The sequence below is a fragment of the Suricata suricatta genome, chromosome 5, assembly GCF_006229205.1.
Source record: "Suricata suricatta isolate VVHF042 chromosome 5, meerkat_22Aug2017_6uvM2_HiC, whole genome shotgun sequence".
Taxonomy (NCBI): domain Eukaryota; kingdom Metazoa; phylum Chordata; class Mammalia; order Carnivora; family Herpestidae; genus Suricata; species Suricata suricatta.
This window is the reverse complement of record NC_043704.1, coordinates 150,852,535-150,879,199: the sequence shown is the minus strand read 5'-3', so window position 1 is coordinate 150,879,199 and position 26,665 is coordinate 150,852,535. Positions and strand designations below refer to the sequence as shown.

Below are 26,665 nucleotides of genomic sequence, written 5' to 3'. Positions count from 1 at the left end.
GGACGGCTGTACCGTGCAGGTAGAGGGGTGAGGGGCTGGAATAAAGGCGGGGTGCAGAATCATGAGCACGTGACGTGTCGGAGAAGGGCTGCTCCCTGCCACGTGCGGCAGGAAGCTGTTTTTAGTGGTTGATTCACTGCCAGAAAATTCACTTTTGCCATGAATGCTACTTAGCATCATGGAGGGGGTTTATGATTTCTTCTGTGCTACAGGGAGAAGAGTTAGGTGTGCTTTTTCCCTCCCTGTTCCCTTTCAGCTCAGTGAGAGTTGGCTGCATCTGGTCTCTGTGGTGGCTCTAGGGAGTACTGGGCACTCGCTTCCCGTCCCAGGGCTGGAAAGTGCTTAGGTTTCTCTAAACTAAGAGATTTAACTGACAATCATATGATTCAAAGAGGCCTTGGGACTCTGCTTTTGTAAATCTTCACTGGATTTGAAAATGCTTGGGGACCCTGGGGTGGCTCAGTCACTTAAGCCTCTGACTTCGGCTCATGATCTCACGGTTGGTGGGTTCGTGCCCCGCGTCGGGCTCTGTGCTGACAGCTTGGAGCCTGGAACCTGCTTTAGATTCTGCGTCTCCTCCTCTCTCTGCCCCTCCCCTGCTCACTCTTTGTCTCTCTCTCTGTCTCAGAAGTAAATAAACATTAAAAATTTAAAAAAAGAAAAAATGCTTGAAGGCTGTTGGCATTTTTTTTAAGTTGGGGTCAACTCATTTACTAGGTTTGAATCAGAACCGAGTGAGAGGATGTGGTCGAGGGAGGTGAAAGCCCGTGTGTTCAGCAGAGGTGGATAGACTTACCTGAGGCACTGAGTTTCCAGAAGGGTCATCCGCTCCTCGTCTCCCCTAAGTGATGCTGTTTCTAAGTAGGATCCAAGCAAAACGCAGATAAACCTTTGCTTTAAAGGATCCCTCTACTGATACAAAACCCACCTAAGGAGTAACTTTTTCAAGAGAAGAGGGACGTCTCTTCCTTAAAAGGAAGTTCCCTCCGTGCCTTAGAGACCACGATTGAGGCACATGTCACTTAGGGCCATGCCCCGCTGCATACAGAGAAGTCCATCTGCATTTATCTCTGAAAAGGGATTGCTTTTGAAAAAGGACCTCGCTCCCCTTCCAGCCCCGGAAGACATATTGACAACAGGAGGATTAAGACCTGATGACAATAGAGGGATTATTTCCTGACCTGGTGTGTGACAAATGCCTATTAATAAATGAACAAGCCTGGCCTGTCTCCATTTTCTCTCCCACACAAAGCCCCATCACCCGGCGACCGGGGCCGGGGCATCATGGTGGTGCTGACCTCTCCTCTGCGTCCTGCCACCTGCCCAGGGCCAGGGAGAGTGCCCCCGGCCGCGGTGGCCGTGCAGAGGGCCAGCCCTGTCACCCCAGGCAGGTGGGCTGCTTTCTGCTCCTGTGTGTCCCTCCTGCTGTCTGGACTCCTGTCATTTCTGCTGTGCAGGACGATGCTTCTTGTCAGACAAGATGTAGGTTGGAGAAGCTTCACCAAGCAGCTGTCCTCAGAGGGACAAGGCTGTTGTTTGAGAACCCCACCTGGCATCAGTGGCCAGGCTGGGCACGCCCGGTTCTCAGCAGAGACCTACGGTTTGGGGGAGGGCCGGCCCCCTCCCACGATTCCTGGCCTCTGTCACACCAGGTTTGCACTCTCTCCTCTCCAAGACATCTGCCGAGAAATGCTCTCTTAGAAAACGCAGGAACTAACAGTCTCGGAGGAAGAAAACCTTTTAATGAAAGGTGGGTTAACACAGGTGCAGGGGGAGGGTGTGCTGAACGGAATGAGCTGCCTCGATGACACCCCCACCACCCCAGGGAAGAGATCGGACCGGCTTCCGAGACTGGTGAGAAGGCTGCGCAGCCCTGAGCTGGGGAGACCCGGGCGCACCCAGCACACCTGTGCTCGCCCATGGGGTGGCCCCTGCAGTCGTGCTCACGGTCTGTCAGGAGATCGCCCAGCCGTTATTTAGTGATCACTAAGCAAAATCGAAAGACAAATCACAACTCTGAATCTTCCTGTGGCTGTTAACCAGCTTCTGGGGGCTGGGAGCAGGGACCTCCGGGAGAGTCCACTCCCCACTCTAGAGCCAGACACACCACTGGCATGGCTTTTGCAGAAGGTCACTATCCGAGTGGCTCAGGGACCCAGGTCGTTTAGCCCTGGAAGGAGCTCCAGGTCAGCTGGAGTCCGGGAGTTCCTCTGGAGCTCTGGCCCTAGGCACCACACTCCTAGGTGCCTCTGGGTCCTGGGGGCAGCCTTCCAGCAAATGAAGGGCTCACATGCCTGGGACAGGGGTTTACTCAGAGGAATAGGAAGGTGGGACCGACCAAGGCAGAGGGTAGAATTCAGGGGGGTCCGTGCAACTTCCTTGGTAACACTATTTTAAAAAATTCTTTGGAATTTTTACAATATTTTGAATACGGTTTAATAATTACCTTATGGATAAAACTGAATGAGGAACACTTAGACAAATATCCTGGAGACTTCAAATAAAGCACTTTTGAAACTGTAGGTATCTTAAAGATCCTGTGAGAAGAGGTCCGTCTGGGACATGGAAGGCTGGAGAGCCCCTCCCCCCGCGGCTGCACGGGGAGATGGACGTCAGTGTGGGTGTGAGATGCCGTCCCGCCTGTGTCCCCTCTCGCCTCGCTGCATTCAACAGCCCCATGCTTCCTCACCCGGTGCCTCAGTTTAAAAACCTTTGTTTTTGAATGTCTATTTTTGAAGGAGAGAGAGAGAGAGAGAGAGAGTGTGAGTGGGGGAGGGGCAGAGAGAGAAGGAGACACAGAATCTGAAGCAGGCTCCAGGCTCTGAGCTAGCTGTCAGCACAGAGCCCGACGCAGGGCTCAAACTCATAAACTGAGATCATGACCTGAGCTCAAGTCGGATGCTTAACCAATGGAGCCATTCAGACGCCCCTGTACCTCAGTTTGCTTACTGCTAACATGGGAGTAACAATACTCTCGAGTCTCAAAATCAGACATCATGTGTCTGGCTCACGGCCAGGCTGCAGCCGACGCAGAACACAATGAACAAGTCCCTACAGACCTGAAGGGACTGCTGAGCTTCTCCATCCTTGCTCTGGACGCAACAACGGATGTCCAGCCTCCTTCATTCTACAGAAAATTCCAGGAAATGGTCACCCTCCCAGTCACTCAACCTCAGACTCAGCAAAAGCAACCTGCACGGGGGCTTGCTTGCTTTCCACCAAACGAGGCCCACCTGTCGTTGATCTGCTGTCTCAAGTCTGGCTGGAAACTTTGGGGAGGGGGTGGGCGTGCTCGGCAGGGAGTCCTCTCCCACCCTCCGTTAAGACGCACTGACAGCACAGCTAACATCACTGCGCCCCTAAGTGCCTCTTAGCTCTGTTCCATGCATGCTTCTAGAGACGTGCTTTCATGGATCTCTTTCAGCATGAATGCAGAGAGGATGAAGAGTTTCCTGTTTCAAGGCCCAGGTGCTCTCCTCCCACTCTCCTCCCCTCACCCCCAGCTCTCATTCTTAGAAAGATAGTGAAGTGAAAACCAGGTCGGATGATGATGATGTAATACTCTTTAGACAAAGCACCACGCCCACAACCTAGCTGACGGATATTATTCCTCTGTCCCCTCACGGTCAGAGGCAACAGGCTGGGGGCTCAGCAGGAGGGGCGAGGGCTTCCAAGGGCAGCCAAACAGAAAGGGCTGGAAAGAGACTTGTCTTCTCATTGAAGACACACCCTGACTTCTCTGGTCCGCAAGCTGCACCATAAAGGATCACAGTTTGTCCCCACTTTGCAGATGGGGAAAACTGAGACAGTGGGTCTTAAATCAACTTTTCTGGGAGCAGTGTATTTATAAAAATTACAGGTTGGTAGGGGCTGGACAAACTTTGTCAACACTTCTAACTTGGCATTGAAGCAAATTTTGCTTCATGGTCAATGCTTTTTATTTTCTTTACTCCTACAGTGGGCTCAGACCAGCGAGTGAACCCTGCCTCCGATGATGGGAAGTTCAGTGAGCAGGCTGACCACGAGAAGGACAGTGAGACCCGGGGTGCTGGCCAGCATTTCCAAACACCACCTCTATTACCTTTTCCCGTCTGTAGGACCACGGGCGGCTTATGGAGGTGTAGGAGATCATGGGTGGGCCCTGGAGTCAGAAGGTGAGGGTTACCGTCACTTACCCCTGTCCGACCCTGGGGCACTCAATCATCTCCTCCAGGCTTCTGCTGTGTCACGTGGAACATGGAACAGGATTATTATAATTGAGCCAGACAAGATGTCCACATGAGGCTTTGCCACTTACAAAATCCACATCCCTCCCTCCAACGCCTAAGCACATTTAGCTGTAAAACACTGCTCACCTTTTGAGTGTCTGACCACCAAGTAGAAGGCAGTGTGGCTGGAGTTCAGAGCAGACTCCCACAGAGCGCCTGGGTACCTGGGATGGAAGGGTAAAGGGTAAAGGTCAGGGAGACAGACTGCCAGTGATTAGCTGACAGTTTCCTCCTCGGTAAAATAGGAACTGGAACAACACTTCCTCTCCTTGGCTGTCAGAAGGAACAAGAGATAACCCATGGGCTCAACAAATATTCAGTCATCATCATCACCATCATTGGCAACTCGTCAACATGCACCCCTAAGATCACAGAAATAACCCAGAGCCGCAGGAGGGGGTCCCACAGAGCCCTGACTTAAGGAGCCCTGGAGAAGTGATGCGCACTTTGGAACCTTCCTTCTAAATAATGTCCCTGGGCTCAGAGTTCATTAGGCCAAAGAATAAAGAATACATTGGTAGAACCCATTATGTTCTTGGAAGTGCTTTTTTCTAATTTCAAGCATTAGAAAGAAAAATTAAAGAGGATCAGAGTGGAGGCGTCCAGCTAGTTCATAGCCAAGGTGAGCTACAGCGTTCAGGTGTTTCTATTGTCAGATCACAGAAAAATAATGGAGAAGGGAAACACTGTATAATTGACGTTGGTAGGAGAGCTGGATAGCAATATTGAGAAGACATTCTGATGCCCATCAGGTGACTGTGCCCTTATCCTTGGAAATTAAGTGCTGTCCTTGGCTTCTGCCACACAGGGACCCCATCATCCCCACTGAAATCAGTGCCAGGGTCCCCACCAGCATGCCCCGCCTATGGAGCTCAGCCACCACACAGCTCTCCAAGGCGCTGGTGCTGCCTGGCTACCGTATTTCCTCAGAGCCTCCGCAGAGTGTGCCCTGAGCCTGCTCCGGGGATGGTGAGAAAGTGGGTGTGCAGGTCACACATGACAAATCTACAACCTCCCAGAATTCCTGAGCCTTTGGTTCCTTCCTTCTGCTTTATGTTAGGGAAGTTCTAGAACCTTACTGAATACAGAACCTGTGAGTCCAACTTACAGTTCAACAGCAAAGAAATCTTTTGGACCCCACTTCCAAAGGCTTGAGCTAACACATACATTCAAAATGTCTTTATTCTGTCATCCTTTCATCAATATAATTTAGCAAAAAGCTTACAATCCTTTTGGGGGAATGTCCCTCCTCGGTGCTCCCCACTCCTGGGCCCCGGGGACCTAACACTACTCTGCACGCCCCCCCCATGGGGGTGGGGTCTAGACTGAGGCAGGGCTCCTGGGCCCTGCGTCCTTCTGCTTCCCTAGTTACCACCAGTGTTTTCCACTTGCGGAGACAGTGCTTTAGGAAGCAAAACTCACTGATGGAGGTGCTCAGTTCTATGTTGGTGTTTCTTCGGGGATTTTACTTTGATTTTGAAAGTAAAGAGTCCTTCTGATCATGAAAGGGTCTCTGAGGATGCCCTGGAGTTCTCTGACCTGCTAGTGCTGCTTGTCAGAACTGCCTCTCAAACTGTCTTTTGCTGTCTGGGCCCCCACTTTCACCTCCCGGCACCATACACAGCCCCTTCCCTATTCCCTCCAAATGCCAAAAGATCTTGACTTGTTATCAAAACCAGAACGGCTCCAGGTCTGCTGAGGAGGGACAGAGATGTCTGGAATGCTGCCTTTTCCCAAGCCTGACTGGGCCGGGTGGCCCAGGTGCCCCCCCCAGCTCTCCAAGACCCCCCCCCCCCGGCAGGGAGGTATCATTGCCCCACTTTTGTTGTGGGAGGAAATGGAGATGTGGCCTCCCCTGTGTGCTGCCCTCACATCTGCATGGGCCCCGGGTGACAGAGAGGCTGGTTTTGACTCCCCAGATAAGAAACAATGCATTTCTCTGGATCCTGGAGGGCAGTGAGGTGAGGAGGGAGAAGGGGCTGTGGGTCAGGCGTGAGGGCACCTGGGCTCTGGCCACAGCCCTCCAAGTCCCCCCGCATTGTCAGAAGGCTGCGCGCCTCCTTCTCTGGAAGGCTGGCAACGTGCCCACTCTCCACGGCTCTTCCAAATTCCCTGGCTGCAGAAGGGAGACCAACTCGAGCTATTTCATTTATTTTTGCTTTAGAAGCGCCTCCTTAAACTTCAGTTTTGAAAAGCCTGGCATTGGCAGCAAAATGCGCCTTTCAGATTATCTAAGAATTTAAAAACTTATCGGTATCTGACATGCACTTGAGAACGTACAGGCTTCCTGTATACAGGCAAAGCAATCTTCTATCAAGAGACTCAGCTTTCGGACCTCGTGTGTGACACTTTAAGACCAGTTATTGACCCAAAGGAAACAAGGTTAAACCTTTTAACAATTCAGCACCAGTATATAAGTATAGTAACAGTTACTTCTTTTTCCAATTTTTTTTTTTTTTTAAGCAAGTCAGCTCAATTCTGAGTTATGGTGGGAAAGTTTCTGAAAAATAAAGCTTTGCTCAGAGAGCTAGGACCTGGGCTCGGGTGGAGGCTGGAGTCCCATCTCTGGGCTCTCCAGAAAGCCATGTGGGCTCAATCTCTTCAGGATAAAATGGGAAAGGTGATCCCACTCTGAGGTTCATCGCGGGGACAGATCCAGATGCGCACTGGCTGGGTGGAAACGCTGCCGGCGCAGAGTGAAAACATTAGAGCCTGACACTTCCGGTTTTCTTTTCCTTGTCCTTGGGACTCACCTAGGTCACAGGAAGAGCATCTCATTTCCACATGTTCCAAGCATTCCTGCAAGAGTTCCTTTCTGATTCAACGAGGGTCTTTCCAAGTCTAAGAAAACTGGGTTGGACCCTACCAGATTTGGTAAGTAGTGATTAAACACACACACACACACACACACACACACACACACACAAGAAGCACAGAACATGTAAGCACCAAAGTTGACTTAGTCGGCTGGGCTCTACTACCTTCAAGGGAAAACCAATTGAACCCACTGTACTTTGAACACAGACACTTCCTTCACAATCACTGCTGGACAGAAGTGTTGTTACCTACACAGCCATAAAATTAGCCAGCGACCCTCAGTTTAAGCTCCTATTCTGAACACCGAGGAGGTAGGTAGTGAAAACCAAATCCTCCCAATCAAGCTGAAGAACAGGATAAGAGAGATGCATTCACTGCACAGCTTCAGGCGGAAGACCAAGATTTAAGTCCTTGGGTGACAGAACTCTGTTAGAACTGTCTTTCGCCTGCTCTTCAAATTCATCCGTCACTGGGGGTTTGGGACACAGAGTTGCAAGGTCAGCGATGTGTGGGGACATCAGAGAATAGGACCGGGCCTGTGGGTTTTGCAGTGTCTGGTTTTGGTCAGGATGGAACCAAGGAGGAAGGGGACTGACTCAGGCACAACTGTTGGGACCTGCCGGAAAGACGCCAGGTGGCCCAGAGGATTGGCCCCAGCAATACAGCTGCCCCTTCCTTCCCACGGAAGTGGAATCTGCCCGACGAAGCGTCCAAAATGCACAGACCCCTCCTCTGAGCCGACTCAGCTCAGGAAATCATCTTTGATGCTTTGAGCCTCATTAACAACAAAGGGTCACCTTACCTTGGCCTGGTTTTGTTTTTGGTTCACTTTCGATTTGGGTTGTCATGAACCTAATCAGTCAGAGAGGGATCACGGAAGAATCCTCCCTGTGTCTCTCCTTCCCACACACAGACGGCCCCTGTCCCCCTCCCCCCCCCTTAGGCCTTGCTGCTGTGACTAAATCCATAAGCGTACAAGTGCCATTAACTGACATTCATCAAAACATTCTCCATTGTTCGCAGACACAAGCGGCCGAGAGGTGGAAATTACTTGGCATTTCATTTTAATCTGTATCGCAGACTTGCCTGACATAACATATTAAGCGTAAGAATTGCCAGCTTGGGAATGAAGCTACGTTTATGGCTTACCCCGTATGTTTCTCTCCTAAAGGAGACGAAATGACATGTCCCGACCCCTCCCAACCTTCTGCGGCTGCCCAGCCCCCACCCACCGTCATCTTCCAGGAAACGTTAACATTTAATTTTCCTTCATGAGTGAAGCTTTTGTTGGTGGTGTCTATAAAATTATAATAAACACTCTTCCTCTGTGCCAGCGTCTGAGATTTAAAAAACAAAACAAAACAAAACAAAAAAACACTGACAAAATCCAAGACAACTCTGCCTTTAATACAGTGTTAGCAGTGGCATCTCCCCCGGGGTAGGTCCGAAGAGGCCATCTAACTGCAGACCACAGGAGCCACCGAGCCACCGTGTGTTTCTCTGGAGAGAGACTGTCACCGAATGCTTCTGACAAAGAAGGGATGCCATGCTAATGGATGCGCATAATTACCAAGGGACAATGACTCTCCCTGCTGGATTCTGACAGTCACTCCTGCAAGCAACAGTGCGTGTATAGGGCGGGCCCCCATGGTTCCTTTTCTTGGGATCCCCCGGTATACACTTTGATCTTTCAGGATACTTCACATTGTATCAAAAACATATATAAAGCAATAACAATAAAGGCTCTCAGAGATGGAAGATTGTTTATTTTCTGGGTTTTTTTTTTTTTTTTTGTCTGTGTCTCCGGATTAGTTAGGAGGCTGCTTTGGGGCGAGGCTCAGCGTGAGTGGCCCAGGTCAGGCACCGGGATCCAGAGGAACAGACAGTGGCAGACCTGTGAAACGGGCTGGTGGGGGGCGGGATCCAGGTCAGCAAGGACTCACAGGGACACTGAGGCTTGTTCAGGGAGCCCCTGAGTGTGCGCAGCGCAGAGTCCTCTGCAATGTCGGGTTTCACGGCGATGAAATCTGCACACGGGCCATTCCAGAGCTCTGCTTCTTGAGGAACTTTCTGTTTCCAAGCCTGACCTTCGGGCTTGGCTTGGCTGACCTGGGTGAGGGCTAGGTGGACCAAAGCCTTTCCAGAGAGGCCTCTGTTGTCCCCCATCTTGGCTGGTGTTCATTTCGGCCCTTCCACCAGCCTCCGCCATTTCCAGGATTTTGGAATCAGGGGTGGAGAGCAGAGGAGAGGAAAGGAGAGAAACGCTTCTGTCCTCAGCCAGCGCTTCCGAGAAGGGCTCTGACCCCTTCAAATTATAAGTCCTGGAGTTCCTGGCCCTCAGCCACAGCTCCCATGACAGGGCAAGGAAGCGAAAGCCCTGAGGTTCCTGTGGGGGGCGGGGGGGGGGGGCACGGGGAAGCCTCCACCTTGTGAACACACATGGCCCGGGGGCCTGGCATGCTGTGGTTGTTCGGTCCCAGCACAGGTGTCAGGCCAGCCTTGCTTTCTCACCCCTGCACCCCTCCTCCCTCCCCCACCCACGCTTGAAGAAAGCACAGACGTACTTGTTGAATGAACAGGTGAATAAACGAATGGGAACAAACCATGTGTCCCGCAGAGCTCCCCACTCACCCCTTGATCGCTGCAATACCCTTGACTTTGCACAGAGCAGGGGTGAGGAAGGGCTAGTGTGCCGTCCTGTAACATACACTAGAATGCTGCTCACAGCTACAGTGGGAACCCACGATCCCGGGCCGCCATCGGAGGAGAGCCAGCCATGCTGGCCTGGGGGTTTGCTGCCCATCCAGCCCTGAACAGATGCAGTTCTTCCTGTCTCTCCCTCCCAATCCAGGCTACCCTGGCGCACTCCCAAAAGTCACACCATAGTAGCCCAAAGGCATGACCCTTTTCATAAGATGTGAAAAAAAATAACACCTCCCTGGTTTCCGGTCATAATTTCAGTCTGTTGCCTCTTCATTTGAAAGACAAATACTGTAAGAGAGACTTGCATATGGCCCAATTTTCAGGGCAGATGTGAACGGAATGGTCATTACTTGCTAAGAATTGCAGAGAATTATTTGAATGAACTACACAGTATAGGCACACCACGGCTAGAACACATAAGGAAGACAAATATCTATTCTGAATCTGTTGTACACAGTTCTGGTTCTTTTTCATATAAAAATGAGGTTAAACAAATATAATGCTCTATTGGCGTCCCCTTGAACAAACCAAAAGTCTTTTTCTTCAGTAAGTAAGCAGTTGGTCAGATTATAAAATGAACTCTTTCTTAGTTTTTTGATCTAGTTCTGCCTGTAAGATGTACACAACTCTCTTCTTGTCTCCAAGAAACACCACACAACCTAGCACGTCCTATAGATCTTCATTAAGGAGCTCTTGGGGCCCTGCTGGCACCCCCTCCCCAATACTCATCTTGGATCCAGCCCAAGGGAAAAGATGTAGCAGGCAGGCAGCCCGGGCAGAGAAGCGTCAGGGCACAACCCACAGTCAGACAGGACATCCAGCGGGGGGGAGCTGGGCGAGCGCCCTGACCATTTCCCACTCTCTTTCACATTAGCCTGTTTGATTTTCATTACAGCACTTGTCACCAGCTGCAACTATGCTCTCCCGGCCTTATTTACTAGTATGACACATGACCGTCCCCTGGCTGTAAGCTCCGTGAGTAGGGACTCAGGTCTGAGCTATTCACCTCTGTGTCTCTAGCTCCTGGCATATACCAGCTACTCAAGACATAATTTGTTGAATGAATGAATGAATGAATAGGAAGCAATGTTCTATAGAGCTGCCTACTCCCCCCTTGATCTTGGCAGTACCCCGGGCTTTGCACTGAGCAGGCATGAGGAAGCAGGTTAGGAGATTCTCATCAAAGTTGAAAAGGAGCAGGAGAGAACCGAAGCTCAGAATCAGGGCTAGGACAAGAGTTATGAATTAGAAGGATGCACTAAGTGTCATGGTTAGAAGCCTCAAGACACTGGCAGCACAGTCCAGAGATGGCTGCTATGGTGATATCCTGGGTCTACGTCGTTAAAGACCGGAAGTAACTGCAGAAAGACGGGAAGAGGAGGAAGAGACCAACAGAGACGTAAAAAGGAATGAAGCCAGGCACTGAGCAAAGAGCTCCCAGAGGCTGAGAACTGTGTGAGGCTGTTCAGAATTAATAACGTGTCTGTGGGAACAGGTGAGAACAGCGCATGCCCACGGAAGCCTCGTGCCCTGCGAACAGACACAAGCCTCTTCAGTTCCAAGGACAAGAAGCAGTTCTTTGAACATTCGTCTTCCGGATCCAACCATGAGTAAAGAGCATAAACGCTGACCCACGCATGCCCCGTTTGCTACAAACCTGACCTGACCCATCACTGATAACCTAAGTGTGAACCAAGATGCACACCTACCACGGGCAGCCTGTATACTGAATTCACTGGCCTGAATGTGCCCGTCTCTTCTAAGTCTTGTTTACAAATTTCTCTGCATCGCCAGTGATGGTCTCTCATAATGCTTAGCCCTTCCATTTTTCTGCCAACCTTTCAGTTTAAGATTGTAACTTGCTGGGGCACCTAGGTGGCTCAGTCGGTTGAGCAGCCAACTCTTGATTGCAGTTCAGGTCATGATCTTGTGGTTTGTGGGACTGAGCCCTGCGTCAGCTCTGTGCTGACAGACTGCATGGTGCCTGCTTGGGATTCTCCCTCTCCCTCTCTCAAAATAAATAAATATTAAAAAAATTAAAAATGTAACTTGCTAACTATCAGCGATGGAAGAACATCTGGATAGCCTAAATGATTTTGCTAATGCATGTGGCCTCTAGGTTCATGAGTTTTTACATCTCTGAAACACTTATAAAGGGGAGGGGAAAATTGGTCTCAGGCCGAATTGACTGCTTTGCTATCCTGAATGAGTCCCTGGATACTGTGTTAGAAGATGCCTACTATGTGCTGAGTGGTGACACCCCTGGGCACACACTGCATGGTGGCCAGGGCTGCCAGTCATTTTCAGCCAAAAGCCACGCCTGACTCAGCCACACTGAGGGGTGACAGGGCTCTGAGCTCTGTTGGCCATTTGCTACCGGATGATCCTGATCCTCTTCAGGACTTAGATTCTCCAAAGGAAGGTTGCAATTATTGATCAAAAAATGTGTCGTCACCTAAGAAGTTTGCAATTATTGATTGAAAAGCGTGTCTTCACCTAATCATGATGAAACATCAGCCAACACTCAAAATGAGAGACCTTTTCTATTCTCTTAAAAATGCCAATGCCAGGAAGGACAAGACAGGCTGAGGAAGTGTTTCAGATTACAGAAGATCAAAGGACACAACAGCCAGACACAGCGAGCACTGCTGGACTGGATCCCAGATGGAAGGAAAGGAAATCACTTTACAGGATGTTACTGAGACAAATGGCACAATTTGGATATCAACACAATACTACCACCATTGTATCGGTACAATGACATTAGATCACTCTTCAATCCCCTGAATTGGATAACTGTACTTGCTTATGTTTTTAGGAAATACAGCCTGAAAGATTTATAGATAAACTAACTCTTAAATGGTTTTGGGGGAAAGTGTGGGTATGGGTGTGGGTGGGTATGGGTGTGTGTGTGAGAGAGAGAGAGACAGAAAGAGGGGAGCAAAGTGGTAAAGCAATCAGGCTGGGTCCGGAGTATGGGGATTTCATCACACTATTCTTAACACTCTGCTTTAAGTTTTTAATTATTTTACTTTGGAAGGAATAAGTTTTCATTTTCTTTTCTGCTTTCTACGTTGAACTACATCACCTGTAAATAGAGGCGACTGTGAGGTTTGCTTCGTCATTTTTTTGAGGAGTGACGAACACGTGATACTTGAAGTAACTGACATCACATTTAATGTCCGTTTATTTACCGTGGTATTTCTTTAAACTCCAATATTACCTGATTCCAGTAATTACTTCATGTACGACATAATCTTAAACTGTTTCTTAACTTGCTGTGTCTTGCTCAAAAGCTGCCTTGGGAGGAAAAAATGACATTTTTGTTTTATATGGAAATGGGCAAAATAGATGGTTTTTGCTTTTCTTCCAATCATACAATGTGGCCTAACTCACGTAATGCCCTTGGCTTTTTAACTGAGTCAGAAGAGTGAACTCCTGGTAGTCACTTACAGTTGCTTCCTGCTCCTGCCCGTCCACAGCGATTTTGGGGGCCAGTATGGCCAGAGGCCCCTGGGAAAGCCTGTCTCTCTCTCTCATATCCGTTTAGTCATCAAGGGGTATTCACTCTGAGCAATCAAGGTCAACACAAATGTTGCCTATTTGACACTAAAATATCCTTCCTTCCATTCAAATGGCAGATGATCAGAAGGATACGAGCAGGATTATTTTGCTTGGCACGTGGCCTAAAAGTTCTAAATTTATCTATTCTATTTTTGCCTCGTTCTCAGATTGGATTAGTTACTAGGCAACTGAAGTATTTAATTTCATTTGCTAATAGTTACATTTTAATGGAGGCGGCTAGTGGACACCACCAGCGCTGCCAACACCAACACGGCCCCGCCCCCAGCCTCCCGGGCAGCGGGGCTTCCTACCTCACTCCTGCTGCTCTCACATTCTTCTGCCTTGGCTTCATGGACAGGAAAAGGGAATGATTTATATTAAAAATATTTTCGTTACTTGTTTTTCTCACTCCAAAAGCTCCCCGTTTGTGGCGTCCTAAACCCTCCTTCAACTTGCGGCTCCCGAGGGCAGACCAAGGACAGAGTCTTCTTCCCTCATCAAGAAGGAAGAGAAACACTTACCAGCGCAGAAAGGTACCATCAGCGCCCCAGGGGCCTTGAGAGGTGGGGCAGGTTGATAGAAAAATGAAAGTGATAGAGAAAATGAAAAGAGTGAAAACTGCTACCCAAGCACTAGGCTTGACAGAGGTGAGAGCTGGGAAAAAACCCAAACGGGGAGGAAGGCAGGCTGTTGGGAGGACTGACGAGGGAAATTAGTTTTAACATCGTCTCCACATGCTCAGCCCCAGCTTCCCCCCAGGCTGTGGAGGGCTGGCTGTGGTTTGCGATGGGAGCTCCTAAAGAAGGCTGGGGATCGGTCTGGGGTCGGGGTGGGGGGGGGCGTCCTCCTGGGTGCTGAGTCCAGAGCACCAGTGGGAGGAGGGCACAGCAACCCGGCAGACAGTCGGGGAGGAGAGGAAAAAAGAGCACAGCCCTGCCCAGATGTGGGCCTCGGGGACCTGTTCCGCCTCCGGGCAAGGCTTCCCCGGGGGAGGGGGGCGCAGGGGGGCCCCTGCTGGTCCCGCCGCAGGGCCATCGCTGTCATGCCACTCGCTAACGGACACGTGTTTCTGGGCCACCTTTTCCTTCAGAGAAGGTTGTGCAGCGGAAACGGAAGCATGGGGTGGCAGAGGAAACACCAATCCACGTATTTCTGCACTTAAAATATGAACAGGCAGGCAAGAATTACGAGACCGCTGAGGAAATCATTTGCACAGCAGAGAAAGATCAAAATAACCTGAACTGGATTCCAATGCAGAGAGCGTACACACACACACACACACACACACACACACACACAATCGCTATCACCAGAGATGCTGCTCCGTGGAAACCTGAATAGGCTACTTACTGCGAAAACGGAACCATCAGCGAGCAAGAGAGAGTCCTTGGAAGTTAAAAACATATAAAATTGTGCTACAGATTTTGTCCTGGGGAAGGAGAGTCACAAAATCTGATCTAAAGTTTATTTTCCCGTCAATCATGAGAATTCAGTGCTTTACACAACTAAAGAGGAGGAGGATGCAGAATCCCAAAGCGCCAACGGTAAACAAAGAACATGTTGTAACAATGAAGAAAAGGGAGACAAGGAGAGAAACTATCAGAAGCATGTGAAGTAGACAATGAAAATAAATGACAGGGATGAGCCTAAATATATAGATAGTTATAATAAATACAAGGAATTTAATTCTCCTAAGAGATAGACTTTTAGACGAGAAAGGTGTAGTAGAACTGATGTTAGTTATAAAACATTTAAAAAATGTTTTTAATGTTTGTTTTTGTTTTTGAGAGAGACAGAGACAGAGCATGAGCAGGGGAGGGGCAGAGAGAGAGGGAGACCCAGAATCGGAAGCAGGCTCCAGGCTCTGAGCTGTCAGCACGGAGCCCGACGTGGGGCTCGAACCCACAAACCATGAGATCATGACCTGAGCCAAAGTCAAACACTTAACCAACTGAGCCACCCAGGCGCCCCGGTTATAAAACCTTTTAAATGGCACAAAATCGAATGACAGGAGATAAACACTAGTAAGTGTTACCAAAAAGAAAGAAATGCAAGTCAAAACCACAATGTGATATCGCCTCCCACCTGTCAGAATGGTTAGCGCCAAAAAGACAAGACGTGACAAGTGTTGACGAGGGTGTGGAAAGACGGGCACTCTCCTACACTGTTGGGGGGGATGCACACTGCGGCAGCCACTGTGGAGAGCAGCGTGGAGGCGCCTCAGAAAATTAACAACAGAACTACCATATGATCCAATAATTCCACAACTGCATATTTGCCCAAAGGAAATGAAAACACTAATTCAAGAAGATCTATTTATCCCTGTTTACTGCATCATTATTTATAGAAGCCAAGATATGGAAGCAGCGCAAGCAGTCACTGATAGATAATGGATAAAGATGTGGGGGGGTACGTGTGTGTGTGCGTGTGTGTGTGTGCGCGCGCGCGCGCGCGCGTGTGTGATGGAATATTATTCAGCCATGAAAAAGAATGGGATCTTGATATTTGTGACAACATGGATGAACCTATAGAGTATTATGCTAAGTGAAATAAGTCAGACAGAGAAAGACAAATACCATATGATTTCACTTATAAGTGGAATCTATGAAAAGACAAAACAAACAAGTAACAACAACAATAACAAAAGACTCTTGGATACAGAGTGCAAACTTATGATAGCCAGAGGGGAGGCGGGTAGAGGGGACAGGGGAAACAGGTGAAGAGATTAAGAGTGACAAGCTTCCCATTACAAAATAAATAAATCACAGAGATAAAAAGTACAGCATAGGGAGCAGAGTTAAAATACACTGTAATAATGTCATGTAGTGAGAGATGGCGATTATACCTCTCAAGCAGAGCACTGAGAAATGTACAGAAGTGTCGAATCACTATGTTGTACACCTGACACTAATATAACCTTGTGTGTCAATTATTCTTCAATAATAAAAAAGCAAAAAATTCACTATTAATATGAGGCAAAAATAGAATACAAGGCCAAAAGCAAGGCAATATTTTATATGGATTAAAGATATAATCCAGAAGGTTGTGACAAACTTTTTTCACTGAACACAGCATGGATTTATGTAACAAGTGTCAGAAATGCAGGCAGAAACTATTAAATTCATCATCACAGTGGGAAACTTTTACACATCTTTTTCAATAACTGACAGATTGAGTAGACAAAAATATACGTAAGACTATAGATGATCTGAATACACAATCATCGAACTGATTAATTTCATAATGAAACTCAGTTCTCAACTAACAGAAGGCATGTTTAAATTTCATGGAGCACTTAAAAGATCTGACCAAGTATTTGGCCACAAATAAAAATCTAAGCTAAAACCTTGGACAGATAAATGCTACAGGTCTCTTGGAATTCTAACCCAAGAATAATTTATAAAAGAAAATCAAAGCTGAAATTAGTGAGTGCATGGAATGACTATAATGAGGGCACTCAGCTCAAAACCTAGGGGCGCACCAAAGACGGGCTCCCAATTTAAAATATATTTGGAAATCAAAGATTGAAAATGCACTAAACAATCACCTGTAAGTTTAAAAAAAATATCCAGCTAAACAAAGGAGAATAAAGGGAATCAATAAAGATGAAACCAGGAACTGATGAAATAGAAAACAAATAAGTCAGTCTGCTTATTGAAACCAAAAGATGTTTAAAGACCAATAAAAGAGACAAGTCTGATTGAAAACAAAGGTAAACAGAACAAAATTATGAATAACAAAGAGGGTGTACCCATAGACATAGATTTTATTTCAACATTATCAGAGAATATACACATAAATTTCAATAAATTTGAAAAAATCTTGAAACAAAATTGAAAATGGAAAGAATTTTCTAGAAACATATAAACTAGTGAAATGACTTAACAAGAGGCAGGAAACCTGGAAAGAGCAGTAATTATAGGAAAGGAAAATTGGAAATGTAGTCAAAGATCCCCTTCTTCTAACCCTTATCAGCTGGGTCCCAGGCCCAGATGTTTTCACTACTTACTTTTTTTTCTTAACTTTTAACAACCTTTAATATTTGAAGTACATATTAATTCCCATGCTAGATTTCTAAAGAACACAGAAAATATGTAGAAATTCTCAATTTATTCTATAAAGCTAGTGTAATCTAGATACCAAAAAAAGGATAAAATGACACTAAAATAGCAAAGTGCAGACCAGAATTCAATAACTCAAAATGCCTATTAATGCCAAGACATTTAATAGTAAGAAACTTAATATTTAATAGGGAACTTGGTACTAATTTGATGGAGTGACCATCAGAAGTGGTCGAAGGCGGTGTGGGATGGAGGACGTGTGTCCCATCTGAAGGAGCTCACCGGACTTAGGCGCACAATCTTACTAATGCCTACATAAGCAAAAATTCGAAATATACCAAATGAAAATTAGTAGTGTCTTAAAAGAGTAACACACTATGACCTAGGAAGAGGGTTTATCCAACTAACATAAGGAATATTCAGTGCTAGAAAAATCCATTATATAATTCAATTCGCTAATATACCAGAGGAGAAAAAAACACATGACTATTTTGATAAAGTCATTAAATGCATTTAATAAAACTGCATACCAATTCCTACTAAAAAAATTCTTAAGATGCTAAGTTCCGAGAAAATATTGATAATGGATACAGAGAGAAACCTACAAAATAGTCTATTAACACTGAACGATTAGAAACCAGAGAGGGATGCTTGTCCATCATTATCACTGCCATTCCACATTACACCAGGGGTCCTGGGCAAGGCAGTGACTGGAAAATATAGTGAGGTATAAACACTGGAAAGGAAAACAGTTCTTTTCAAAGTATGTGGCTGTTGTCATTAAAATCCCAAACCACCAACTTGGAAATGGCTAAAACTACTAAAATTGATCAGGAAGGTGCCTAGATGTAAGATACCTTTCTATCTGTCCTGTCCCTCCAGATCACAGAGATACAGGTATGAGAAGTGGCCAGGATAAGGGAAATCATGTAAATACAATACGTAACCCCTCTTGAATTTTCTAAATTATGTTTAATGATTGAAGAAACAACCAGCACTGTCAGATGTGGTTGTGAGTGTATGTAGAGGAAATGTTGAAGACAGATTATATGATAAACAGGGGAGGGTAAAAAGACGTGAAGGAAAGTAAGGTTTTTCTACGTCACTCAAACTGGTATAAACAGACTGTGATAATCATACACGTACAACACATACACTATAGGCTGTGACAACACGTACACACATACACACTCATACCTGCCTGTAATGTCGTATCTAGGCAGACTGCTACAACACACACATTCAAAATCACTACAGAGCATCAAAAATGAAACTAAACAATGTTTAAGAAACACAGAGGAAGAGGGAAAAAAGAAAATAGAAAAAGAGTGAGAGGACAGAAAAGAAAAATAAAATGGCCAACTTAAGCCCTAACATGCCAATACTTAAATGAAATCAAATACACCAACTAAGACAGACTGGCTGAGTGAACAAAGAAACATAACCCTACTATATACTGTCTACAGGAAATTAACTTCAAATATAATAACAAAGATAGATGAAAACGAAAAGGATAGAAAAAGGTATATCCTGCAATCAATCAAGAGTTAGCAGGAGTGGCTATATTGATGTCAGATCAAGAGGGCTTCACAGAAAAGAAAATTACCAGAGACAGAGATCACATGATGATGGAAGGGTTGAACTATCCAGAAAATACAACCAACAAGAGAGCTGCATAAATGAGAACCAAAACCAGATAGAACTAAAAGAAGAAACAGAAATCCATGATTATAGAGACTTAAACATCCCATCTCAAAAGCTGATAGAAAAAAACCCAGAAAATCAGCAAAGATAGAGAGGACCTCAATGACATCATCCACCATCAAGAGCGAATCAACATTATGAAACACCTCATCCAACAAGAGAATACACATTCTTTTCAAATGCCTGTAGAGCATATTCAAAGAAAAGCAATACCCAAAGTCAACCCCTCCCACACACAGAGGAAACCAGAAATAAGTAACAGAAAGAAGTCTAAACACTTGTAACTAAACAAAAGACTCCCAAGTGTACATGGTTGAGAGACCAAGTCTCGAGGGAAATAAAACTGCTAACCTGAATTAAAATGATGAAAAAAAAAAACAACCCAGCATTATCAAAATCTGTGAGACACAGCTATTGCAGTACCAGGAGGGAAAGGTATAGCATTAAGATGCTTGTTTTAGAAAAGAAAAGTCCTAAATAATAATAATCTAAACTCCTACCTCCAGAACCCAAGAAAAGAGTAACAAACCCAAAGCAGGCATTAGAAAGGATATAAGAAAGAACAGAAACCAGTGAAATTGAAAATAGAAAAATAAAGGAAATGAGAAACAAAAATCTGGTTCTTCAAAAAGATCGGGCAAATATTAGTAAGACTGACAAAGCAAAAGAGAAAAAACAAATTACCAATATTAAGAATTAAAATAGGGGATATTACTATATACCCTGAAAGCACCAAAAGAATAATAAGAGAAATATGAATAAGTCTATACACATAAATTTGACAACTCAGACAAATGGACCAATTCCTTAAGAAACACCTACTATCACAATCTCACCCAACATGAAATAGACAATCCGAATAGTCCAATAAGTATTAAGGAAATTGAATTTTAATTTTAAATCTCTCAAGAAAGGAATCTCCTGGCCCGCATGACTTCCTGGAAGAAGTCTATTAAAGACTTAACACTGATTGTACACTTTCTCTTCTTAATTTATCTTATGAAGCCAATATTATCCTAATAATAAAATCAGACACAGAGAGTAGGAAAGAGAAAACTAGAAAAAAATGTCCTTCATAAAAATAAATGCAACACTCCTTAACAAATATTAGCAAGTAGAATTCAGCAATATATAAAAGGAATCATATACCACGTGGGGTTTATTTTAGGGGTCAAGCTGGTTCAATATTCAAATATCAGTCAATGTAATTCATATTAACAGGCTAAAGAAGAAAATTACATGACCACATCAATGCGTAAAAAGCATCAGACAACATTCGGCACTCATTCATGATATAAACGCTCAGCAAAATAGGACTAGGGAGGAACTTCTTCAACTTGATAAAAAGCTACCATACAGGTGATGTACTTCATGGTAAAGACTGAATGCTTCCCTCCTAAAATGGGAAAAGGCACGGATGTCTGCCTTAATCACTCCTGTTCAACATAGTACTAGAAGTTGTAGCCAGTGCAATAAGGCAAGACAAAACAAGTTTATAAAGAACAAAAAGAAATAAATAAAACTGTCTCCATTTCTAGATAACATGAGATGGCATAGAAAATCCCGACAAATTTATGGCACAGCTGGGTGGCTCAGTCAGTTAAGCTGCTGGCTCTTGGTTTTGGCTCAGGACGCGAGCTCCCAGTTCATGAGTTCAAGCCTTGACCTCATCGTGCACTATGAGTGAAACAGCCCACTTGGGATTCTCTCTTTCCTCCTCTCTCTGCCCCTCCCCTGCTCGCTCTCTCTCTAAATAAATAAATGAACTTAAAAAAAGGAAATCCCAATAAATCTAGAAACAAAACAAAAATGAACGAACAACTAGAACTTGTAAGGAACTTTAGCAACGTCAGACTAGATAAATAAACATTAAAAAATCAATCTTTTTTTTTGTATGCTAGCAATGAACATTAGTGAGTGCTAAATTTAAAATATAATACCATTTACAACTACTCAAAAAAAGGAGTTTTACATGTAAACCTAACAAAACTTGCATAGAACGTGGATGCTGAAAGCCATAAAATGCTAATAAAAGAAATCAAAGATCTAAATAAATGGAGAGACACACTGTGTTCACAGATTTGAAAACTCAGCACAGTAAATATGTCATTTCTGCCCAAGTTGATATAAGTTTAATACAATTCTTAACAAAACCCCTATATTTTGTAGATATAGACAAGATTATTCTAAAACATTTTTAATATTTATTAAAAGACAGAGAAAAAGAGCACAAGCATGGGAGGGGCAGAAGGAAGAGGAGACACAGAATCTGAAGCAGGCTCCCGGCTCTGAGCTGTCAGCACAGAGCCCAACATGGGGCTCGAACTCACGAACCATGAGATCATGACCTGAGCCAAAGTCAGACCCTTAGCTGACTGAGTCACCCAGGAGTGCTGGTGTTTATTGTTTAAAAATAAAAGTGCTATTGCTCCCAGGTGATAATTCTAGGCAAAATTTTATTTTATTTTATTTTAATGTTTCTTTTTTAATTTTAATTTTTGAGAGAAAGAGACAGCACGAGCAGGGGAAGGTCAGAGAGAGAGGGAGACACAGAATCCGAAGCAGGCTTCAGGCTCTGGGCTAACTGTCAGCACAGAGCCCGACACGGGGCTCAAATCCATGAACAATGAGATCATGACCTGAGCGAAAGCCAGATGCTCAACCGACTGAGCCACCCAGGCACCCCTCTAGGCAAAATTTTAAAGAATTTTCAGGATACTATATATATATTGGGCTAATTCTCTAAGCATGTTTTAAACTGCCTAGAACTTTTCTCATTACAGTTTAGATCTGTGCCAGCATTATGCTCTAAAAGAGCACCAGTTGTTGAAAATAATTTCCACAGTCACTGAGTAAATCCCGGGAGCCCCTAGACAGGATTATTCTAAAATTCTTCTGTAAAGGTAAAGGTACTAAAATAGCTAGAACAATTCTGAAAAAGAATCAAATGAGAAAAATCAACCTGCCTGTTTCAAGACTTGGTGTAGAGCCACACAGCCGAGACTGTGTGGTACTGGCAGAGGCAGGGACAAAAGATCACTGGGAGGAATAGAGGACCCAGCTAATTCCATATCACGACCCTGCTGAGTTCTGACACAGGTGCAACTGTAACTCAGAAGAGGGAAGGTGGCCTTTTCAGCAAATGGTGCTAGAGTCACTGGACACCCACAGACAAAAACAAAATGAGCCTTGCACCTTAAATGAAAATTAACTCAAAATGGATGATGGACTTGATTATAAAATGTAAAACCATAACACTTAGAGAACACCCTAAGAGAGAATCTTTGGGTCGGGGGCTAGGCAAAGAATCCTTGGATATGGTATGACACCATAAAAGAAAACAAGTCGATAACTGGACTTTAACAAAGTAAAATCCTTCTGTTACACAGGCTGGGAGAAAATATTTGGAAGCCATGTAGCCTACGAGAGATTATTAGCTAGACTATACAAGGAACTCTCTAAACTCGATTTTAAAATAACAAAGCAATCCAAGTAGAAAATGGGCAAATGAATGGACAGGCATGTCACCGACGAGGCCATGCGGAGAGCAAGGAAGCACATGAGAAAATGTTCAACACATCTATTCATTGGGAAGACGCACACTGAGTCTACACACCTAGCAGTACAGATACAATGGGACTGGTGAAAGCACAGAATGTCGGAGAGGACGTGGACCAATCTTTCATCCACTGCCTAGGAGAATGTTAAATGGGACAGCCACTCTGGAAAACAATCGGGCAGTTTCTTCCATAAAAACAAACATCCACTTGCTATATAACCCAGCAATTATACTCCTGGGCATTTGTCCAAGAAGAATGAAATCTTACGGTCATACAAAACCCTGTATACGATTGTTTATAGCAGTCTTCCTGGTAATAGCTGCAACTGGAAACGACCCAAATGTCCCCTCCAAAGCACGCATAAAACAAAGTGTGGCACGCCTGTACCACGGAGTACTACTCAGCAATAAAAAGGTACAAGTTGTTATTTAAACAGTGCGGACGGGTCTCAAAGGCGTTACACTGAGTACAAAAAGCAACTAAAAGGTTCACATAATAAATGTTTCCATTTATGTTACGTTCTCAAAGTGATAAAAATTACAGAGGTGGGGAACAGGCCAGTGGCTGCCAGGGGTTGAGGGTGGTGAAGGGGATGTGGGGCGTGCGGGACCACAGAGAGGCAGCGTGACCAAAGGAGATCCCTGGGGGACGCACGTTCTCTATCTTAACCGTGCTGACGGTTACACAATCTACATGGGTGGTTTTGTAGGGTGGGTTTTAATAACATGCTATTGGTTACGTAAGGTGGGGAGGGGGGAACTGGGCAGAAGATGCCTAGGAGCTCTCTGTATGAGCTTTGCAACTTTCTATGAATCTGAGTGTTCCTGAAAAAACACACTTTTTTAGAAAGTTACTAAAGGTTAGGCTACAAGCTATCTGAGGTCAGCGACCTCACTGATTCTTGGGTGTTTTATCTTTAGCACCTACACAGTGACTCACTCGCAGCACACACTCCATTAATACTTGGGAACTGGATGACTCCTTCTGCTACAGAGTCCGTTTTTTGTTCTCCAAGGAACATGATCACAAGTGGTGAACCTCTGGAAACATGAATACTACATGGGAAGTGGTTGTTATTTCCAGAGACGGTAAGAGATGAAGTTGGGAGGAGGTGAGAAAACGGAGATCTGATAAACAGCGCAGAAATATACAGACTGGAGGGCTACGTTTTTCGTTCACTGCTACCTCCGTCATTCCAAATGAGGTTCTTCCTCAGCTTAGTGACTTTTTAAGAAAAGATTTTAATGTTTATTTATTTTTGAGAGGGAGAGACAGAGAGAGAGAGTGGGGGAGGGTGCAGAGAGACAGAGAGAGAGATACAGAATCTGAAGCAGGCTCCAGGCTCTGAGCTGAAGCCCGCTTCAGCAACAGGGCTCAAACCCACAACCCATGGGATCATGTCCTGAGCTGAAGTCGAACGCTCAACCGACTGAGCCACCCAGGTGCCCCTCATCTTAGTGATTTTTAAAAACTAGAATCCATGCATAATCTAAAAAAAAAAAGCAAAGATGCACATATAGATAAGGGAATCCCCCGCAATGTCTTGATCCTGCTATACTGTAAGACAATGAGTGGAGGAAGCGTGCGGTGTAGACACAAGGCAGTGAGTGATTTAGGGCGGTGACCCACCCACGGTGTGCCATGGCACTTTCCAGGCTGTCTCTGAACAGACATGCTGATCAACCACAAGGTAGAAATGCACGTTACATACAAAGTAAGTCCAGGTGGCTTTCAAAATTCTTAAATTCTTAAAATAACTCATAAAAATCATATTATGTAAGTGGAACCTACCTACTTGAGAATCCTTTTCCCAGCTTCTGTTGTCTTTCTGTAGTGAAGCGCAGTACAAGACATTTTAAAACATCATCTTGAATGATCGTGGTGTTTCAACTAATTAACTGCCCTCTGCAGGTGGCGATGTAAATTCCCCTTTCCCATCACAGGGAGGACGCATTGAAAAGTGATCCATTTTATTATTAATTTCTCTTTTAACTTCCTTTTTTCTGCCAGATCATGGCTTGAATGTGCCCATTTTAGTGCACTGTACCCATGTACAAAAAGTTCACACCGACGGTGAAACCTGTTAGTGACACTTCAGTTTTACATGCCATCATCCAGCGCTGTAGGCTTTTCAGATCGCCTCTACCTCCATCTCTTTAAAAGCACACAATAGCCCTGTGAGATAAGCAGTATCAAAACAATCTCAAGGAATGAAATATTATACCTAAGATTTCCTGTTCAGACAGTAGATGAGTCAGACACTGGACCAGAGATTTCTGTCTCCCATTATACCATTATGTATTACAGAAGGCATACTATTTGTTAGAGTCTTATGGAAACAATGCCTTTTTGCAATGACGGCTGTTTCTCTTTGTTCTTCCTGTTAATGTAGTACCTGAAGCCCATGTGTGTTCTCCCTAAATGTAAATTGAAACCATTGGCAGATATTTATTAAAGACCAGCTATAATAAGTTAGAGAACCAACATTCTAGTTGTGGAAGAGCTGAGCTGACTTTCTAAAGAAATTCTGCTGGGAGAATTCTAGAATAAAGGAATCTTCTGGCCCCAATAGCATCCTTAATTAAAAGAACAAAAATTATGTGGCATCTCGGTGACATAGCCAGTTAAATATCCAATTTTAGCTCAGGTCATGATCTCATGGCTCATGCATTCGAGCCCCACGTTGGGCTCTGTCTGACAGCTCAGAGCCTGGAACCTGCTTCAGATTCTGTGTCTACCTCTCTCTCTGCCCTTGCCCCACTCATGCTATCTTTCTCTCTCTCTCAAAAATAAACATTAAAAAAATTAAAAAAACAAAATGATAATCTTTTACAAAGCCAAGCCAAAGTACATCCTTACTTTCATTAAGAGAAAATCGGAAGGACAGCAAAATAAACACAGCGGAATTGTGAGCTCTTTGCTACCACTGTTAAAAGCCAGCAGATTTATGAAGTTGGAAGGGTTTAAGGTCACGTACTGTTTAAAGCTTTAAGCCATCTTCTTGGTGAGAACTATAAGACCATCAAAGGTTATGCGGGCTTGTGGGGGCGCGGGGGGCAATGGAGCTGCAAAATGAAATGTGTCAAAAAAGAATCAATGGGAAAAGTGTGGAAAACCTGGAGAGTCTACTAAATAAGTGGGGACACCTTCCCCAGAACTGTCTCGGGAAGTGCTCTGACATCAGTGGCTTTCGACCTTGGCTGCACAATGGACTCCCGTGCACCGTTTGGGGAAAAGCACCCATCAATGCCTGGGTCTCTCCCCAGACACTCAGTTTCACTGGTGTGGGGCTGGTCTGGGAAGAGGGTTTCTAAAAGTTCCAGCACCCAGGCAGTGCTAACGGGCTGGGGGTCTGAGCCCTCCATGAGTGAGAGATCCTACACATCACCCTGTGACTGGCGACAGAGGTGAGGGAGGCCATGTGAGCCCGAGGGCCGGCCACGCCAGGACGGGGAGACGGAGCCCTGTGGGGCACCCCGCACACTGGCTGCGCCCAGGGGCCGCCTCTGGGTCCTAACTCAGCAGGCTTGAGGCAAAGGAGAAAACGGGAGGTGTCCGCTGTGTCTTGTGGGAGCCAGCTGTGCCTAAAATGGATCCTTATGGTCTCGCTCTCATTTTTTGATGATCCCTTTCATTTTCTTTATCCAGAAAAAAATAAAGAAAATGACAGCTGACAAGTGGTAGCAACTCATCATTACCCAACCTGGATTTGGAGAAATCAGCCTGATAGTTAATCGGCCAAGAATTACATTCTCCCGTGTTGACTGGGAGACAACATCTCCAACATGATGGTGTAGACACCTTTCTTTCAAAAATCAACTGATTTGGGGGCGCCTGGGTGGCTCGGTTGGTTAAGCGTCTGGCTTCGGCTCAGGTCATGATCTCACGGTTCGTGGGTTCGAGCCCTGCATCAGGCTCTGTGCTGACAGCTCAGAGCTGGAGCCTGCTTCAGATTCTGTGTCCCTCTCTTGCTCTGCCCTTCATCCAC

The 26,665-nt window shown here is 45.4% G+C and overlaps 2 long non-coding RNA genes across 3 annotated transcripts; both read right to left on the bottom strand.

Annotated features, from left to right (window-relative positions):
• Nucleotides 1-1,727: 1,727 nt before the first annotated feature.
• LOC115292921 lies at nucleotides 1,728-2,697 on the bottom strand. Its single transcript, XR_003909235.1, has 2 exons — nucleotides 2,447-2,697; nucleotides 1,728-1,986 (listed from the first exon to the last, which is right to left on the bottom strand). It is a non-coding gene; the product is annotated as an uncharacterized LOC115292921 (long non-coding RNA).
• A 1,234-nt stretch (nucleotides 2,698-3,931) lies between these two features.
• LOC115292920 lies at nucleotides 3,932-5,178 on the bottom strand. Of its 2 annotated transcripts, none has more exons than XR_003909234.1 (3): nucleotides 5,119-5,178; nucleotides 4,356-4,432; nucleotides 3,932-4,220 (listed from the first exon to the last, which is right to left on the bottom strand). It is a non-coding gene; the product is annotated as an uncharacterized LOC115292920 (long non-coding RNA). The 2 variants fall into 2 exon arrangements; XR_003909233.1 differs by having other exon boundaries at nucleotides 3,932-4,217.
• Between the last annotated feature and the right edge of the window lie 21,487 nt (nucleotides 5,179-26,665).